Genomic DNA, 12,384 nt, shown 5'->3' with positions numbered 1-12,384 from the left:
GCCTATAATTAGCCTAGAGAGGTCCAAAATGGCTTAATAAGCATAGTTTGCTCCGGAATGACCTATTTTACCCAAGTTAGCTCCGAAACGACGTATAGCTAGCTAGGGTTCCACCTACATGACATAATTCGCATAGTTAGCTCCTAAATGGTCTATTTAAAAAAACATGACCTATACTTAGCAAATTATCCTCGAAATGACATAATTAGCTCCAAAAGGCATTCTTAGCCAATTTAGCCCGAAGAAGGGGACAAGAGGAGAAGAAAGAAGAAAAATGAAAGGAAGGAAGAAGAAGAAGAGGAGAATAACAAGAAGGATAAGGAGCAGGATAAGAAGAAGGAGAAGGATGAGAAGAAGAAGGAGAAGGAGCTCCTCCTTCTCCTTCTTCTTCCTCCTTCTTCCTCCTTCTCCTTCTCCTTCTTCTTTTCTTCTTCTTCTCCTCTTCCTTCTCCTTCTCCTCCTCCTCCTCCTCCTCCTCCTTCTTTTACTTCTTCTTCTGTTTCTCTTCTTCTACGTAGCTTAGACTCATTCAAGAAAGGCTAAATTGGCTAATTATCCTACGAAATGACATAATTAGCTTAGTTAGCTCCAAAATGACTTATTTAATAAAAAATGACCTACAGTTAGCTAAGTTCTCTCGTAAATGACATAATATATCTTACGTAGCTGCAAGATGACCTATTGCCCCTAACTTAGGTATTAAATGGCCTATAATTAGCCTAGCTAGATCCAAAATGGCTTAATAAGCATAGTTTGCTCCGGAATGACCTATTTTACCTAAGTTAGCTCCGAAACGAACTATAGTTAGCTAGGGTTCCACCTAGATGACATAATTAGCTTAGTTAGCTCCTAAATGGTCTATTTAATAAAACATGACCTATACTTAGCTAATTATCCTCGAAATGACATAATTAGCTCAAAAAAGGCATTCTTAGCCAATTTAGCCCGAAGAAGGGGACAAGAGGAGAAGAACGAGGAAAAATGAAAGGAAGGAAGAAGAATAAGAGGAGAATAAGAGGAGAATAAGAAGAAGGAGAAGGAGGAGAAGAAGGAGGAGAAGAAGGAGAAGGAGCTCCTCCTTCTCCTTCTTCTTCCTCCTTCTTCCTCCTTCTCCTTCTCCTTCTTCTTTTCTTCTTCTTCTCCTCTTGCTTCTCCTTCTCCTCCTCCTCCTCCTCCTCCTCCTTCTTTTACTTGTTCTTCTCTTTCTCTTCTTCTACGTAGCTTAGACTCATCCAAGAAAGGCAAAATTTGCTAATTATCCTACGAAATGACATAATTAGCTTAGTTAGCGCCAAAATGACCTATTTAATAAAAAATGACCTACAGTTAGCTAAGTTCACTCCTAAATGACATAATAAGGCTTACGTAGCTGCAAGATGACCTATTCCCCCTAACTTAGGTATTAAATGGCCTATAATTAGCCTAGCTAGATCCAAAATGGCTTAATAAGCATAGTTTGCTCTAGAATGACCTACTTTACCCAAGTTAGGTCCGAAACAACCTATAGTTAGCTAGGGTTCCACCAAGATGACATAATTAGCTTAGTTAGCTCCTAAATGGTCTATTTAATAAAACATGTCCTATACTTATTATGTTGTGCGTTGGAACCAATATGATTATATTGCTAACAATGAGTTGTGTTGCAGGTTGCTATTCAGAAAGAGAGAGAGGCAATGCATGCGGCTACGGCGGAGAAGGATAAGGAAATTAGGGAGTAGGAGGAGAGGACGGCTGCATTGGTGGAGGCGAAGAGGGCACGGAATGATGCGTCTAACAGGGCCATATACGAGCTCTTCGTGGTAAGTTTCTTCTTCATGTTATTTCAAATCTTGCATTTGAATGTCCATTTTATTAATAAATAAAAAGTTTGACTTGTCGAAACTAAATGTACAGCCTATGTGCGAGAAGAACGGCCAAGTCCCTCCGCCGATGCCAGTCACTAACGTGGCGGGGACGGTGAGTTTCATTTCAGTGCAGTGATCTTAAGAGTGTCCTCATGCTAACTACACATTGCGAACGATGTTTGGTGCAGAATATCTCGCGAAACGCATCGCACGACCCTTCTACAGTCGAGCCTTTTCCAGGGCAGCCTTCTCCACGTGAAACAAGCCAGAGCCACCGTGCTTCACCGCTGTGATGACGATAATGGTATGTTATTTCTAGTGTTTTAATAAAAAATAGCTAGACTTCCATCTAAATGACATAGATAGCTTAGTTAGCTCCAAGAAAGGCTAAATTGGCTAATTATCCTACAAAATGACATAATTAGCTTAGTTAGCTCCAAAATGACCTATTTAATAAAAAATGACCTACAGTTAGCTAACTTCTCTCCTAAATGACATAATAAGGCTTACGTAGCTACAAGATGACCTATTCCCCCTAACTTAGGTATTAAATGGCCTATAATTAGCCTAGCTAGATCCAAAATGGCTTAATAAGCATAGTTTGCTCCGGAATGACCTATTTTACCCAAGTTAGCTCCAAAACGACGTATAGTTAGCTAGGGTTCCACCTAGATGACATAATTAGCTTAGTTAGCTCCTAAATGGTATATTTAATAATACATGACCAGTACTTATCTAATTATCCTCGAAATGAAATAATTATCTCCAAAAAGGCATTCTAAGCCAATTTAGCCCGAAGAAGGGGACAAGAGGAGAAGAAAGAGCAAAAATGAAAGGAAGGAAGAAGAAGAAGAGGAGAAGAAGAAGAAGGAGAGGAAGGAGGATAAGAAGAAGGAGAAGAAGGAGGAGAAGAAGGACAAGGATTCTCCTTCTTCTTTTCTTCTTCTTCTCCTCTTCCTTCTCCTTCTCCTCCTCCTCCTCCTCCTCCTCCTTCTTTTACTTCTTCTTCTCTTTCTCTTCTTCTACGTAGCTTAGACTCATCCAAGAAAGGCTAAATTGGCTAATTATCCTACAAAATGACATAATTAGCTTAGTTAGCTCCAAAATGACCTATTTAATAAAAAATGACCTACAACTAGCTAAGTTCTCTCCTAAATGATATAATAAGGCTTACGTAGCTGCAAGATGACCTATTCCCCCTAACTTAGGTATTAAATAGCCTATAATTAGCCTAGCTAGATCCAAAATGGCTTAATAAGCATAGTTTGCTCCGGAATGACCTATTTTACCCAAGTTAGCTCTGAAACGACGTATAGTTAGCTAGGGTTCCACCTAGGACATAATTAGCTTAGTTAGCTCCTAAGTAGTCTATTTAATAGAACATGACCTATACTTAGCTAATTATCCTCGAAATGACATAATTAGCTCCAAAAAGGCATTTTAAGCCAATTTAGCCCAAAGAAGGGGGACAAGAGGAGAAGAAAGAGGAAAAATGAAAGGAAGGAAGAAGAACAAGAGGAGAAGAAGAAGAAGGAGAGGGAGAAGGATAAGAAGAAGGAGAAGAAGGAGGAGAAGAAGGAGAAGGAGCTCCTCCTTCTCCTTTTTCTTCCTCCTTCTTCCTCCTTCTCCTTCTCCTTCTTTTCTTCTTCTTCTGCTCTTCCTTCTCCTTCTCCTCCTCCTCCTCCTCCTCCTTCTTTTACTTCTTCTTCTCTTTCTCTTCTTCTACGTAGCTTAGACTCATCCAAGAAAGGCTAAATTGGCTAATTATCCTACGAAATGACATAATTAGCTTAGTTAGCTCCAAAATGACCTATTTAATAAAAATGACCTACAGTTAGCTAAGTTCTCTCCTAAATGACATAATAACGCTTACATAGCTGCAAGATGACCTATTGCCCCTAACTTACGTATTAAATGGCCTATAATTAGCCTACCTAGATCGAAAATGGCTTAATAAGCATAGTTTGCTCCGAAATGACCTATTTTACCCAAGTTAGCTCCGAAACAACGTATAGTTAGCTAGGGTTCCACCTAGATGACATAATTAGCTTAGTTAGCTCCCAAATGGTCTATTTAATAAAACATGACCTATACGTAGCTAATTATCCTCGAAATGACATAATTAGCTCCAAAAAGGCATTTTAAGCCAATTTAGCCCAAAGAAGGGGGACAAGAGGAGAAGAAAGAGGAAAAATGAAAGGAAGGAAGAAGAACAAGAGGAGAAGAAGAAGAAGGAGAGGGAGAAGGATAAGAAGAAGGAGAAGAAGGAGGAGAAGAAGGAGAAGGAGCTCCTCCTTCTCCTTTTTCTTCCTCCTTCTTCCTCCTCCTTCTCCTTCTTTTCTTCTTCTTCTGCTCTTCCTTCTCCTTCTCCTCCTCCTCCTCCTCCTCCTTCTTTTACTTCTTCTTCTCTTTCTCTGCTTCTACGTAGCTTAGACTCATCCAAGAAAGGCTAAATTGGCTAATTATCCTACGAAATGACATAATTAGCTTAGTTAGCTCCAAAATGACCTATTTAATAAAAATGACCTACAGTTAGCTAAGTTCTCTCCTAAATGACATAATAACGCTTACATAGCTGCAAGATGACCTATTGCCCCTAACTTACGTATTAAATGGCCTATAATTAGCCTACCTAGATCGAAAATGGCTTAATAAGCATAGTTTGCTCCGAAATGACCTATTTTACCCAAGTTAGCTCCGAAACAACGTATAGTTAGCTAGGGTTCCACCTAGATGACATAATTAGCTTAGTTAGCTCCCAAATGGTCTATTTAATAAAACATGACCTATACGTAGCTAATTATCCTCGAAATGACATAATTAGCTCCAAAAAGGCATTTTAAGCCAATTTAGCCCAAAGAAGGGGGACAAGAGGAGAAGAAAGAGGAAAAATGAAAGGAAGGAAGAAGAACAAGAGGAGAAGAAGAAGAAGGAGAGGGAGAAGGATAAGAAGAAGGAGAAGAAGGAGGAGAAGAAGGAGAAGGAGCTCCTCCTTCTCCTTTTTCTTCCTCCTTCTTCCTCCTTCTCCTTCTCCTTCTTTTCTTCTTCTTCTGCTCTTCCTTCTCCTTCTCCTCCTCCTCCTCCTCCTCCTTCTTTTACTTCTTCTTCTCTTTCTCTGCTTCTACGTAGCTTAGACTCATCCAAGAAAGGCTAAATTGGCTAATTATCCTACGAAATGACATAATTAGCTTAGTTAGCTCCAAAATGACCTATTTAATAAAAATGACCTACAGTTAGCTAAGTTCTCTCCTAAATGACATAATAACGCTTACATAGCTGCAAGATGACCTATTGCCCCTAACTTACGTATTAAATGGCCTATAATTAGCCTACCTAGATCGAAAATGGCTTAATAAGCATAGTTTGCTCCGGAATGACCTATTTTACCCAAGTTAGCTCCGAAACAACGTATAGTTAGCTAGGGTTCCACCTAGATGACATAATTAGCTTAGTTAGCTCCCAAATGGTCCATTTAAAAAAACATGACCTATACTTAGCTAATTATCCTCGAAATGACATAATTAGCTCCAAAAAGGCATTCTAAGCCAATTTAGCCCGAAGAAGGGGACAAGAGGAGAAGAAAGAGGCAAAATGAAAGGAAGGAAGAAGAAGAAGAGGAGAAGAGGAAGAAGGAGAGGGAGGAGGATAAGAAGAAGGAGAAGAAGGAGGAGAAGAAGGAGAAGGAGCTCCTCCTTCTCCTTCTTCTTCCTCCTTCTTCCTCCTTCTCCTTCTCCTTCTTCTTTTCTTGTTATTCTCCTCTTCCTTCTCCTTCTTCTCCTCCTCCTCCTCCTCCTCCTTCTTAGTTTACTTCTTCTTCTCTTTCTCTTCTTCTACGTAGCTTAGACTCATCCAAGAAAGGCTAAATTGGCTAATTATCCTACGAAATGACATAATTAGATTAGTTAGCTCCAAAATAACCTATTTAATAAAAAATGACCTACATTTAGCTAAGTTCTCTCCTAAATGACATAATAAGGCTTACGTAGCTGCAAGATGACCTATTCCCCCTCACTTAGGTATTAAATGGCCTATAATTAGCCTAGCGAGGTCCAAAATGGCTTAATAAGCATAGTTTGCTCCGGAATGACCTATTTTACCCAAGTTAGCTCTGAATCGACGTATAGCTAGCTAGGGTTCCACCTAGATGACATAATTAGCATAGTTTGCTCCTAAATGGTCTATTTAATAAAACATGACCTATACTTAGCAAATTATCCTCGAAATGACATAATTAGCTCCAAAAAGGCATTCTGAGCCAATTTAGCCCGAAGAAGGGGACAAGAGGAGAAGAAAGAAGAAAAATGAAAGGAAGGAAGAAGAAGAAGAGGAGAATAACAAGAAGGATAAGGAGCAGGATAAGAAGAAGGAGAAGGAGGAGAAGAAGAAGGAGAAGGAGCTCCTCCTTCTCCTTCTTCTTCCTCCTTCTTCCTCCTTCTCCTTCTCCTTCTTCTTTTCTTCTTCTTCTCCTCTTCCTTCTCCTTCTCCTCCTCCTCCTCCTCCTCCTCCTTCTTTTACTTCTTCTTCAGTTTCTCTTCTTCTACGTAGCTTAGACTCATTCAAGAAAGGCTAAATTGGCTAATTATCCTACGAAATGACATAATTAGCTTAGTTAGCTCCAAAATGACCTATTTAATAAAAAATGACCTACAGTTAGCTAAGTTCTCTCCTAAATGACATAATAAGGCTTACGTAGCTGCAAGATGACCTATTCCCCCTAACTTAGGTATTAAATGGCCTATAATTAGCCTAGCTAGATCCAAAATGGCTTAATAAGCATAGTTTGCTCTAGAATGACCTACTTTACCCAAGTTAGGTCCGAAACGACCTATAGTTAGCTAGGGTTCCACCTAGATGACATAATTAGCTTAGTTAGCTCCTAAATGGTCTATTTAATAAAACATGTCCTATACTTAGCTAATTATGCTCGAAATAACATAATTAGCTCCAAAAAGGCATTCTTAGCCAATTTAGCCCGAAGAAGGGGACAAGAGGAGAAGAAAGAGGAAAAATGAAAGGAAGGAAGAAGAAGAAGAGGAGAAGAAGAAGAAGGAGAAGGAGGAGGATAAGAAGAAGGATAAGAAGGAGGAGAAGAAGGAGAAGGAGCTCCTCCTTCTCCTTCTTCTTCCTCCTTCTTCCTCCTTCTCCTTCTCCTTCTTCTTTTCTTCTTCTTCTCCTCTTCCTTCTCCTTCTCCTCCTCCTCCTTCTTTTACTTCTTCTTCTCTTTCTATTCTTCTACGTAGCTTAGACTCATCCAAGAAAGGCTTAATTGGCTAATTATCCTACGAAATGATATAATTAGCTTAGTTAGCTCCAAAATGACCTATTTAATAAAAAATGACCTACAGTTAGCTAAGTTCTCTCCTAAATGACATAATAAGGCTTACGTAGCTGCAAGATGACCTATTCCCCCTAACTTAGGTATTAAATGGCCTATAATTAGCCTAGCTAGATCCAAAATGGCTTAATAAGCTTAGTTTGCTCCGGAATGTCCTATTTTACCCAAGTTAACTCCGAAACAACCTATAGTTAGCTAGGGTTCCACCTAAATGACATAATTAGCTTAATTAGCTCCTAAATGGTCTATACTTAGCTAATTTCTCTCCGAAATAACCTATATATACACTTCTTCATCTAGTATTATTCTTCTAACTTTCTTATTTATCATTTTGCTGATTACGTTCACTTCACGGGAAGCTTGGATTATATTGATGGAATGCTTGAAGATGATTTCTTGTACCATGGCTTGTATGGAAACTATTGTAGTATATGGATATATATGAAACTTTGTATGCATGTGGATGAAACTAGTGTAATATATGGTTTGGTACGGATGCAACTTGCATAATATGTATGCACTATGGATGAGAGTTATTTTAATATGGTTATGAGTACGGAAAGAAATTTATTTATGTCAAATATATATATATATATATATATATCCTGATTATTGTTAAAAATGCTGGATATAATAAAAAATTAAAATGGGGCAGATTCCCCTCTTTGCCGTCTGCCCCCACATGGCAAAGGGGTTTAGGCAGACGACAAAGGGGGGAATCTGCCCCCTCTCTCTCCCCTCTTTGCCGTCTGCCCCCACATGGCAAAGGGGGGTGGGCAGACGGCAAAGGGGGGAATCTGCCCCCTCTCTCTCCCCTCTTTGCCTTTTGCCCCCACATGGCAAAGGGGGGTGGGAAGACGGCAAAGGGGTGAATCAGCCCCCCCCCTTTCTCTCCCCTCTTTGTCGTCTGCCCCCACATGGCAAAGGGGGGACGGCAGACGGCAAAGAGAGGACGCCTGCCGTTAACACTTAACGGGGCCATTGCAGTATATGTCGTCCCAGTTAATTTGCCGTCTGCCCCCTCATGGCAAAGATTCTTTGCCGTCCACTTTACAAAAGCAGACGGCAAAGAACCTCTTCACCGCATTTTTTTACCGTCTAGTTTGCCGTCTGCCGACCGACGGCAAAGCATTTGCCATCCGTGGTTCCCCCCTTTGCCGTCCGCCGTGGCAGACGGCAAATTTCTGAATTTCATTAGTGAGGTGTTGTTGCTTGATAACTGGATCACATCATTGGGTGAATCATGTGATGGACTAGACCCAAACTAATGAACGTAACATGTTGATCGTGTCATTTTGTTGCTACTATTTTCTGCGTGTGAATTATTTATTCCTATGACCCTGAGACCATATAACTCACTGGCACCGGAGGAATGCCTTGTGTGTATCAAACGTCACAACGTAACTGGGTGACTATAAAGATGCTCTACAGGTATCTCCGAGGGTGTCCGTTGAGTTAGTATGGATCAAGACTGGGATTTGTCACTCCGTGTGACGGAGAGGTATCTCGGGGCCCACTCGGTAATACAACATCACACACAAGCCTTGCAAGCAATGTGACTTAGTGTAAGTCACGGAATCCTGTATTACGGAACGAGTAAAGAGACTTGCCGGTAAACGAGATTGAAATAGGTATGCGGATACCGACGATCGAATCTCGGGCAAGTAACATACCGAAGGACAAAGGGAATGACTTACGGGATTATATGAATCCTTGGCACAGAGGTTCAACCGATAAGATCTTCGGAGAATATGTAGGATCCAATATGGGCATCCAGGTACCACTATTGGATATTGACCGAGGAGTCTCTCGGGTCATGTCTACATAGTTCTCGAACCCGCGGGGTCTGCACACTTAAGGTCCGGCGATGTTTTATGCGTATTTGAGTTATATGGTTGGTTACCGAATGTTGTTCGGAGTCCCAGATGAGATCACGGATATCATGAGGGTTTCTTGAATAGTCCGGAGACAAAGATTGATATATAGGATGACCTCATTTGATTACCGGAAATTTTCGGCATTACCGGGAATGTACCGGGAGTGACGAATGGGTTCCGGGTGTTCACCGGGGGGGGGGGGCAGCCCACCCGGGGGAAGCCCATAGGCCTTAGGGGTGCCACACCAGCCCTTAGTGGGCTGGTGGGACAGCCCAAGAGTACCTATGTGCAGGAGAAGAAAAAATCAAAGAGAAAAGAAAAAAGAGGGAAGTGGGAAGGAAGGGAAGGACTCCACCTTCCAATCCTAGTTGGACTAGGATTGGAGGAGGATTCCTCCTCCCCCCCCTTCGGCCGACCCCTTGGGGCTCCCTTGAGCCTCAAGGCAAGGTCCCTCCCATCCCTCCTATATATACTGAGGTATTAGGGCTGATTTGAGGCAACTTTGCCACGGCAGCCCGACCACATACCTCCACGGTTTTTTCTCTAGATCGTATTTTTGCGAAGCTCGGGCGGAGCGCTGCTGAGATAGATCATTGCCAACCTCCGGAGCGCCGTCACATTGCTGGAGAACTCATCTACCTCTCCGTCTCTCTTGCTGGATCAAGAAGGCCGAGATCATCGTCGAGCTCTACGTGTGCTGAACTGCCTGAACATGGAGGTGCCGTCCGTTCGGCACTAGATCGGAGAGGATCGTGGGACGGATCGCGGGACGGTTCGTGGGACGGATCGTGGGACGGTTCATGGGACGGTTCGCGGGGCGGATCAAGGAACGTGAGGACGTTCCGCTACATCAACCGTGTTTCTTAACGCTTCTTCCTGTGCGATCTACAAGGCTATGTAGATCGGAAATCCCCTCTCGTAGATGGACATCAACATGATAGGTCTTCGTGTGCGTAGGAAAAAATTTGTTTCCCATGCGACGTTCCCCAACAGTGGCATCATGAGCCAGGTTCATGCGTAGATGTCATCTCGAATAGAACACAAAAGTTTTTGTGGGAGGTGATGTGTGATTTGCTGCCCTCCTTAGTCTTTTCTTGATTCCGTGGTATTGTTGGATCGAAGCAGCTCGGACCGACATTACTCGTACGCTTATGAGAGACTGGTTTCATCGCTACGAGCAACCCCGTTTCTCAAAGATGACTGACGAGTGTCAGTTTCTCCAACTTTAGTTGAATCGGATTTGACCGAGGAGGTCCTTGGAGAGAGGTTAAATAGAAATTCATACATCTCCGTTGTGGTGTTTGCGTAAGTAAGATGCGATCCTACTAGATACCCATGGCAACCACGTAAAACATGCAACAACAATTAGAGAACGTCTAACTTGTTTTTGCACGGTATGCTTGTGATGTGATATGGCCGACGATGTGATGTGATATATTGGATGTATGAGATGATCATGTTGTAATAGTTAATATCGACTTGCACGTCGATGGTACGGCAACCGGCAGGAGCCATAGGGTTGTCTTTAAACTAATGTTTGTGCTTGCAGATGCGTTTACTATATTGCTAGGACGTAGCTTTAGTAGTAATAGCATGAGTAGCACGACAACCTCGATGGCGACACATTGATGGAGATCATGGTGTGGCGCCGGTGACAAGAAGATCGTGCCGGTGCTTTGGTGATGGAGATCAAGAAGGACATGATGATGGCCATATCATGTCACTTATGAATTGCATGTGATGTTAATCCTTTTATGCACCTTATTTTGCTTAGAACGACGGTAGCATTATGAGGTGATCTCTCACTAAAATTTTCAACACGAAATTGTGTTCTCCCCGACTATGCACCGTTGCTACAGTTCGTCGTTTCAAGACACCACGTGATGCTCGGGTGTGATAGACTCAATGTTCACATACAACGGGTGCAAAACAATTGCACATGCGGAACACTCGGGTTAAGCTTGACGAGCCTAGCATGTGCAGACATGCCTCGGAACACATGAGACCGAAAGGTCGATCATGAATCATATAGTTGATATGATTAGCATAGGGATGCTTACCACTGAAACTATCCTCTACTCACGTGATGATCGGACTTGAGCTAGTGGAATTGGATCATGAACCACTCAAATGACTAGACAGATGTTACTAGTGGAAAATAGTTTTTTGCCATCAGCCTAGTCTTTGTCGTCTGCTAGCTGATGGCAAAGAGTGTCTTTACCGTCAGCTTCAGCAAAACAGACGGCAAAGCACAGGCTGATGGCATAGAGTGTTTTTGCCATCAGTCACATCTTTGTCGTTTGCTAGCGGATGACAAAGAGTCAGGAGGCAGACGGCAAATATGTAGATGGGCCCACCTGACCGCGGGGTGGTTAGGTCAAACTGGAGTCCCTTCTTTGCCGTCTGCTAGAGGACGGCAAAGAGCCCGGAGGCAGACGACAAAGAGTCTAGACTCCTTGCCGTCCCCCAGCAGACGGCAAAGTGCTAACTCCGTTAACGGCTCCTTCCCCCCTCCACCCGCCCCTCTCTCTCTCTATAACGGCTCACCCCGCGCGCCCCTCTCTCTCTCTCCCAATCCCCGACGCCCACCGGCCGCCGCCACCACCGTCGCGCCGCCACCACCGTCGCGCCGCCACCCCCGCCGTCGCCCCTGTCGCCCCCACCGCCGCCCTTGTCGCCACCGTCGCGCCACCACCGTCGTCCCGCCGCTGCCCCACCTCGCCCCGCTGTCGCTGCCCCATCACCGTCGCGCGGCAGCCCCTGGCGCCCCCGGCGCCGCCCCGCCACCCCCTCCACAGCCGCCCCTCCCGGTGATCCCCACACCCCCAACCCCCCCCCCCCCCACCCGCATTATTTTTTACTAGTTTTAGTAATTGTTATTGTTAGTAGTTTTAGTGGTAGATTTAGTTAGGTTAGTAGTTTTAGTTAGGTTTGTTAGTTAGCTTGGTTAGTTAGGTGGAGGAGGAGAACAGGAGAAGAGGAGCAGGAGGAGGACGAGAAGAGGAGAAGAAGAAGAGGAGTAGGAGGAGGAGGAGGAGAAGAAGAAGAACAACAAGAAGCCCATTTAGCTCCAAAATGCCATAATAAGCTCAAAATGGCATAAGAACCTTGGTTAGCTCATTAATATTATATACTTAGCTTGTTTTCCTCTAAAATAACATAATTAGCCCATTTAGCTCCAAAAAGACATACTTAGCTAATTTAGCTCCAAGAAGACGAGAAGAGGAGAAGAAATAGGACCTATGAAAAGAAAGAAGAAGAAGAAGAAGAAGAGAAGAAGGAGGAGGAGGACGAGGAGGAGGAGGAAGAGGAGAAGGAGGAGAAGGCC

This window comes from Hordeum vulgare, chromosome 6H, assembly GCF_904849725.1.
Source record: "Hordeum vulgare subsp. vulgare chromosome 6H, MorexV3_pseudomolecules_assembly, whole genome shotgun sequence".
Lineage (NCBI taxonomy): Eukaryota > Viridiplantae > Streptophyta > Magnoliopsida > Poales > Poaceae > Hordeum > Hordeum vulgare.
The sequence above is the reverse complement of the archived record's forward strand: the minus strand, read 5'-3'. Positions refer to the sequence as shown.